The following is a 6,003-nucleotide window of genomic DNA, read 5'->3' on the forward strand; positions in this document are numbered from 1 at the left end:
TTTCATGAAATTTGGGGGAGAAATGAGTTTGCTTTTCTCTTTTTTAAAATTCTGCTCAAAACCTTGGCAAGACATGTAAGTGGTAAAAAAATTCAGATGGCACAAAAAGGTATGCAGTGAGGATAGAGTCTTCCCCCCGCCCTGGCCCCCGGCTCTGCAGGTCCCCCTTTCCACAGCAACCCTGTACCCGGTGTCCTGCGGCCTCTCGCAGAGAAGGTGTGCGAGTGCCAATACACGTGACTGCAGATGCTCTTTAGTTACACAAACAGAAGCAGGGCACACTCAGCGTCTCACATCTTGCTTGCTCTCACTTGACATGTCTTGCTGATCTTCTTCATTTAGCACGTGTGTGCTGCCATCGTCCCTTTTCACAGCTGCGTAGTATTCCACCGTGGGGCTGGCCCAAGTTCCACTTAGTCATTCCCTTGCTGTGGGACCATTAGGTTATTTCTGGCTTTTTACTGTTTCCACGCAATGGTAGAGTCATTGTCTTTCTCCTTAATGCCATCACGCATGCATGTGAGTAGATCTGTGCGAAAAATCTCTGCAATCAGATCTTACGACAGATTTGTACGTTTCACCTTTAGATCCATAGGATAAAATTGCATTTTGGAGAGGTTGTACCAATTTATTGTCCCAACAACAATGTGTGAGGGTGCCTTTTTCCCTAGAAGCTTGGCGGCACTGTGTGTTATGAACTTTTGGATTTTTTGTTGCTCTATAGGTGAAAGCAGGTATCTCAGTCTAAACTTCAGTTTTTATTTTTATTTTTTAAAGATTTCATTATTTGACAGAGAGAGAGAGAGCACAAGCAGGGGGAGTGGGAGCGGGAGAAGGAGACTCCCTGCGGAGCAGGGAACCCAACACGGGGCTCGATCCCAGGACCCTGGGATCATGCATGACCTGAATCGAAGGTAGACATTCAAATGACTGAGCCACCCAGGTGCCCCATAAACTTCGGTTTTTAAATTGAGAGTGAAGCAGAGCACCTTTTGGCTGTTGCGTCAAACCTGCCGTCATTGGTCTGTGCTCCACTGTTTTTAATTTAATTTAATTTAATTTAATTTTTCTCTTCATCCTTGATGCCCAGGCCTATGACATATGTCCCTAGGTGTATATGTGTTTTTTGTAAAACAAGTAGTAGTATTTTTTTAAAAATTTATTTGAGAGAGAGAGAGCACAAGCAGGAGGAGGTGCAGAGGGAGAGACAGAATCTCAAGCAGACTCCACGCTGAGCACAGAGCCCAACTTGGGGCTCGATCTCACGACCCTGAGATCATGACCCGAGCCGAAACTAAGAGTCGGACCCTTAACCGACTGAGCCAGCCAGGCGCCCCACAAGTAATAGTATTTTATGCATGAGAGTTTTTAATTTACAGCCAGGTTCTCCTTCTGTTTCTTACTTCTCTGCCTCAGCATTCTGTTTCCACAATGTCTGCATGTTGCCGTATGCGGCTGAGCATCTCTCACCATGCTGAAAAGCCATGTATTTCTGCTGCCTTTTCAGCAGGCCATTTGTTCACGTCCTTTGGGGCAGAACATTTTTCAGTCATGAGCAAACCTGGGCCTGAGCCTGTCTCCTCTGAAGTTGGAAAGACATGCAGGGCTGGGAGGGAGAGTGCCCCAGCTGCTACATGACTAATGCTGGGTGCTGCGGCCCCCACCCCACCCGACCTGCTGCCGTGGCCCCCACTTGGGCAGGTTGGGCCCTGGCAGCTGCCTACATGCGTAGCCTGGTACGGCCTTGGCGGGAGAGTGCTTGAGGGTTGTGGGGGCCCTTGGAGGGTGGGCTCAAGGCCAGGACTCTCCCCTCTCTGAGCTGTCCAGGCCTCAGGCCTTCTCCCTGGGGCTCTCACACACAGCCCATGGCCTGTCAGAGGACAAGAAGCCCAGTTCCTTCCTGGAATGGGCAGAGCTAAGCGATAAGGGAGTGAGACCACCCACGTCCACCCTCTCTTTATGGGCTTGGCCTGATGGCGTGGGCGCGCTCTGGCTGGTGTAGCGAGGCCAGGGGCTAAGTCATAGCTCCCCAGCCTTTGGCACGTTGGGTCTTTCTGAGTCAAGGTCTCCATGTGCGTCAGATAGGGGTGATTTGGGGGTGTCCGAATCACCTCGTGCCTCCCTTTCCTTTGGCCACCACAGTATAATCCATCCACCCATCCAGCCAAATGTTTATTGAGCACCCACTCAGCACCAGGCACTGGGCTTAGTAGTAGACCTGATGGACAATAATCTGTGCATTCCTGGAGCTGATTGTGTGTGTGTGTGTGTGTGTGTGTGTGATAGGCAGAATAATGTGAACCCCCACCCCACAATATCCACATCCTAATCCCTAGAACCTTCGAACACGCTAGGTTACATGGCAAGAGGGAATCAAGGAGGCTAATCAATGGACCTTGAGCTGGAGAGATGATCCTGGACTATCCAGTGGGCCCAGTGGAATCACAGGGTCCTTCTAAGTGAAAGAGGGAGGCAGCCAGGGAGGGTCAGAGCCAGAGGGACGAAGCACAAGAGAGACCAGACTCACCACTGCTGGTCTCGAGGATGGAGGATGGAGCCAAGGAAGGCAGGTGGCCTGTAGCATCTGACAAGGAAAAGAAACAGATTCTGTCTTTGAATCTCCAGAAGAAACTCAGCCCTTCCCCTGGAGTTTCACCCAATGAGAGCCAGCTTGAGCTTCTGATCTCCACAACCATGAGGTAAGCTTGCATTGCTGTAAAAGCTACCAAGTTGTGGGGATTTGTTACAGCACAACAAGAAACTAATGTACAAATAAACAAGTGTAACATATAATAGGTGAGGTGGTGAGAAGTGCTATGGGGAAAATAAAGCCAGATGGGGGATGGGGATATTGGCTTGGTTTGTGATTTCAAGCAGGCTGAACAGGCTGGGAAGGCCTCACTGAGAAGGTCGCATTTAACAGAGGCCTGAAGGAGGTGAGGACATGTGCCGTATGGATAATGGCGGGAAGTGTACCAGGCGAACAGAACAGCAAATGCAAAGGCCCTGAGGTGGGGGTGTATCTGGACAGCCACTGTGACTGGGGCAGAGGTGGGGGAGATGGAGAGAGGGAGGTCAGGGAGGCTGTGGGGGTCAAATGAGCTCGGGTGAGAGGGGCCTGGCATATAGGAGCCCCTCAACAAGATCTGTAAAGGTGGTGCTGGGCCGGGGGTCCCAGTCTCAGAAGCAGAGCATGCTTCTCCGAGGACAAATTGAACCAAGATCTGTCCCTTTCCCAGCTCTGTGCAGGCGTACTGAAGTGAGGAAGGAATGTGCCTGCCCCCCACCCACCCCACCTCTTGCTTCTTAGGCCAGCTTGTTGCTTAGCCTTATTCTCTGGATCTCAGTGCCTGATAGAGCCTGGTCTAGGTGGGGTGGGCAGAGATATTATAACCTCCCTCTCGTCCCGGAACTGCCAGGCCTTGGTGCACAAGGCTATGCTGCCTTCCTTGGGATTGTGGCCGAGCAGGCCGGCCTGTGTCCTGAGCTCGGGCAGCTGGGCTGAGGCCTGGGAAGAAAAATAGCTATTTTCCCTCCAGTTCCTGTACTCTGAGCCCCCTCCCTGGGCCTCAATCTCCACATCTGTGCCACAGTGGTTGGATTATCAAGAGTCTCAAACCCACAGCCTGCAGTTACATCCTGCTCACAGATGTGTTTAAATGTTTTACAGTAGTTGCCACCACTTAAAAGTCGGGAAACTTCTCGTAAAGCTGTATTTGTAAGGTTGCTCTTGAGAAATCGGGAGGTCTGGCAGCTGGTGATTGGAGCTGAGTAGTGGCGACCACAGTCCCCACCCAGCCCACTCGGCCATTTCTGACTCTTATCCTGCAATGTCAGGGGCGATTGAGTTCCCGGCCCTGGACTCCCATGGCCCCGCCGGCTCTGAGTTCATTCATTCATCCAAAAGCTAGTCCCATGGGGCCACTGGGGTGGCTCAGCCAATTAAGCGTCTGCCTTCGGCTCAGGTCATGATCCCAGGGTCCTGGGATCGAGTCCCACATCGAGCCTGCTTCTCCCTCTGCCTCTGCCTCACCCTCTGGCTTGTGCTTTCTCTCTCTCAAATAAATAAAATCTTAAAAAAAGAAAAAAAAACAAAAGCTAGTCCGCAAGTGTTAACAGGTGTAGGACCTAAGAGCTAAGCCTTATAATGCCCATTTACAGATGGCGGGAGGAGGGTTCAGCCAGGGGACCTGGTTCACCAGGGTCACAGAGCCACAGCAGACTGACCAATTGACAACTGGCCAAAATTTGTTGAATACTGACCACAGGCCCAACACCTCCACGGTGTGCCTGGCCCTGAGGCATAGCAGGATGGACACGGAGCCCGTCCTCTGGAGCTGCTGTCCGGTGGGGATGGGGGAGGAAAGCCCAGGGGCTGTGGGAACCAGTGGTGTGGTGGGCGGACCTGCACCTGGAGAGGGATTGACGGTGGGCTTCCTGGGGGAGGAAGAGGAGCAGCGGGGAGGGGAGGGGCGGAGGGGTCCAGGCAGAGAACACGGCCTGGGCAAAGACAGGGGCCTGATCAGTGAGCTGCTGGAGCAGGAGGGAGTCTGGAGGGGCCAAGGCACAAGCTGGGGTGAGGAGCGGTGGGGTTTGTCCCGAGGGCCGTGGGGTCCTAGGAGGCCTGAGACCAGGAAGGACAGAATCCGGTGCACCCACCTCACAATCCACGGAGGCTCACCTCTCCTTTGTCTCCCCTCCTCGGTACCCCCCCCACCTCTGTTTCTACGTCCATCTGTCCTTATGAGTCTGTCTTTCCCTCTCTGACCATCTCTGTCTCTCCATCTCCGTCTGTGTGTCTGTCAGCCTCTATCTCCCCCACCCCCAATCTGGTGACACAAGTGCTCCTGCCTAACTCCCGTCTACCCTCCCCCCCGCCACTTCTCCCCGCTCCTACTGGAAAGCTCTCAGGGGAAATATGTTCACCACCAGCCGTTTGTGAATGCTCCAGGGGTCCAGTCCCAGCCACAGGCGGCCTGGCCTCAGTCCCTGGAGGGAAACCGCAGGTTTTCACTTTTTCCACACGGTGGGAGGGGCCCGGATCGCTGCAGAGACTCCCCTTGAGCTCCTCCCAGCCTCTGAATGTCCTAGTCTGTGGGTGGCCCAGGAGAAGGATTTTCCCCGGAAGGAGAGGGTGGAAGGAGAAATGAGCGACAGCTGGGGCCAAGAGAGGCCTGTCTGGTCCCTCTTCTGTCCCTCATCTGCACCTTGCGGGCACGCAGTAGGCCCTCGATGAATGTCTGATGAATGGGCAGCTGGCTGGTTGGCTGCCTGGGTGGGGGGTTAGAACTTAATCCTGAGAACATTGATCTTGAAGGAAAATTACTCGGCCATGATCCAAACCTCCGAGTCACCCAGGCCAGCTCCACCTCTCTCCCTGCTGGCCTCCTCAAGTGTAAGTATCTCTAGGGAGAGGGTGTGTCTTTGCTCAGAGACACCTGCGTGTGTCTCTGTTCGGAGACGGGCCATGTGATGCCCTGGATTCCATGTGGGTTATAATGCCCCACAATGCCTAGCACAACGCGGTTGTGCCTGTGACACATGGAGCACATGAATACGTGTGGAGGCCCATGAGGCTTACTCAAGTATCTCTGGCGTCCCGGGTGGTATATGGTCAGGGTGGCATCGAACCACAGCAAGCCTGTGGGAGGTAGGCTTGTTGTCATTCTACAGGTGGAGGATGTTGAGGCTCAGAGGAGGTCACTGCCAAGAAGGGATAGGGGAGGCACCAAGCCTGAGCGCATGTCCTCTGACTCCGAGGACAGTGTCTTCTCAGCCACATCCACTGGTCTCAGAATGGCCTCAAGGAGATCCGCTCTTTTAGATGAGGGAAGAGGGCCAGGCTGAGCAACCATACTGGCGCTAGTATTTCGTGAGCGTTCACTCTGTGCTAGACCTTCTCACTGTTACCTCATCTACCCTTCCTGAATCAGTCAAGGTTCTGCCGAAGAAGCAGATCCAGGAGAGAGGTGGTGGGGGAGGGAGATCTATCGTAAGGACTTG

Source organism: Callorhinus ursinus, unplaced genomic scaffold (genome assembly GCF_003265705.2).
Source record: "Callorhinus ursinus isolate GAN/ISIS: 27379988/994484 unplaced genomic scaffold, GSC_fseal_2.0 scaffold53, whole genome shotgun sequence".
In the NCBI taxonomy this organism is placed as follows: Eukaryota; Metazoa; Chordata; class Mammalia; order Carnivora; family Otariidae; genus Callorhinus; species Callorhinus ursinus.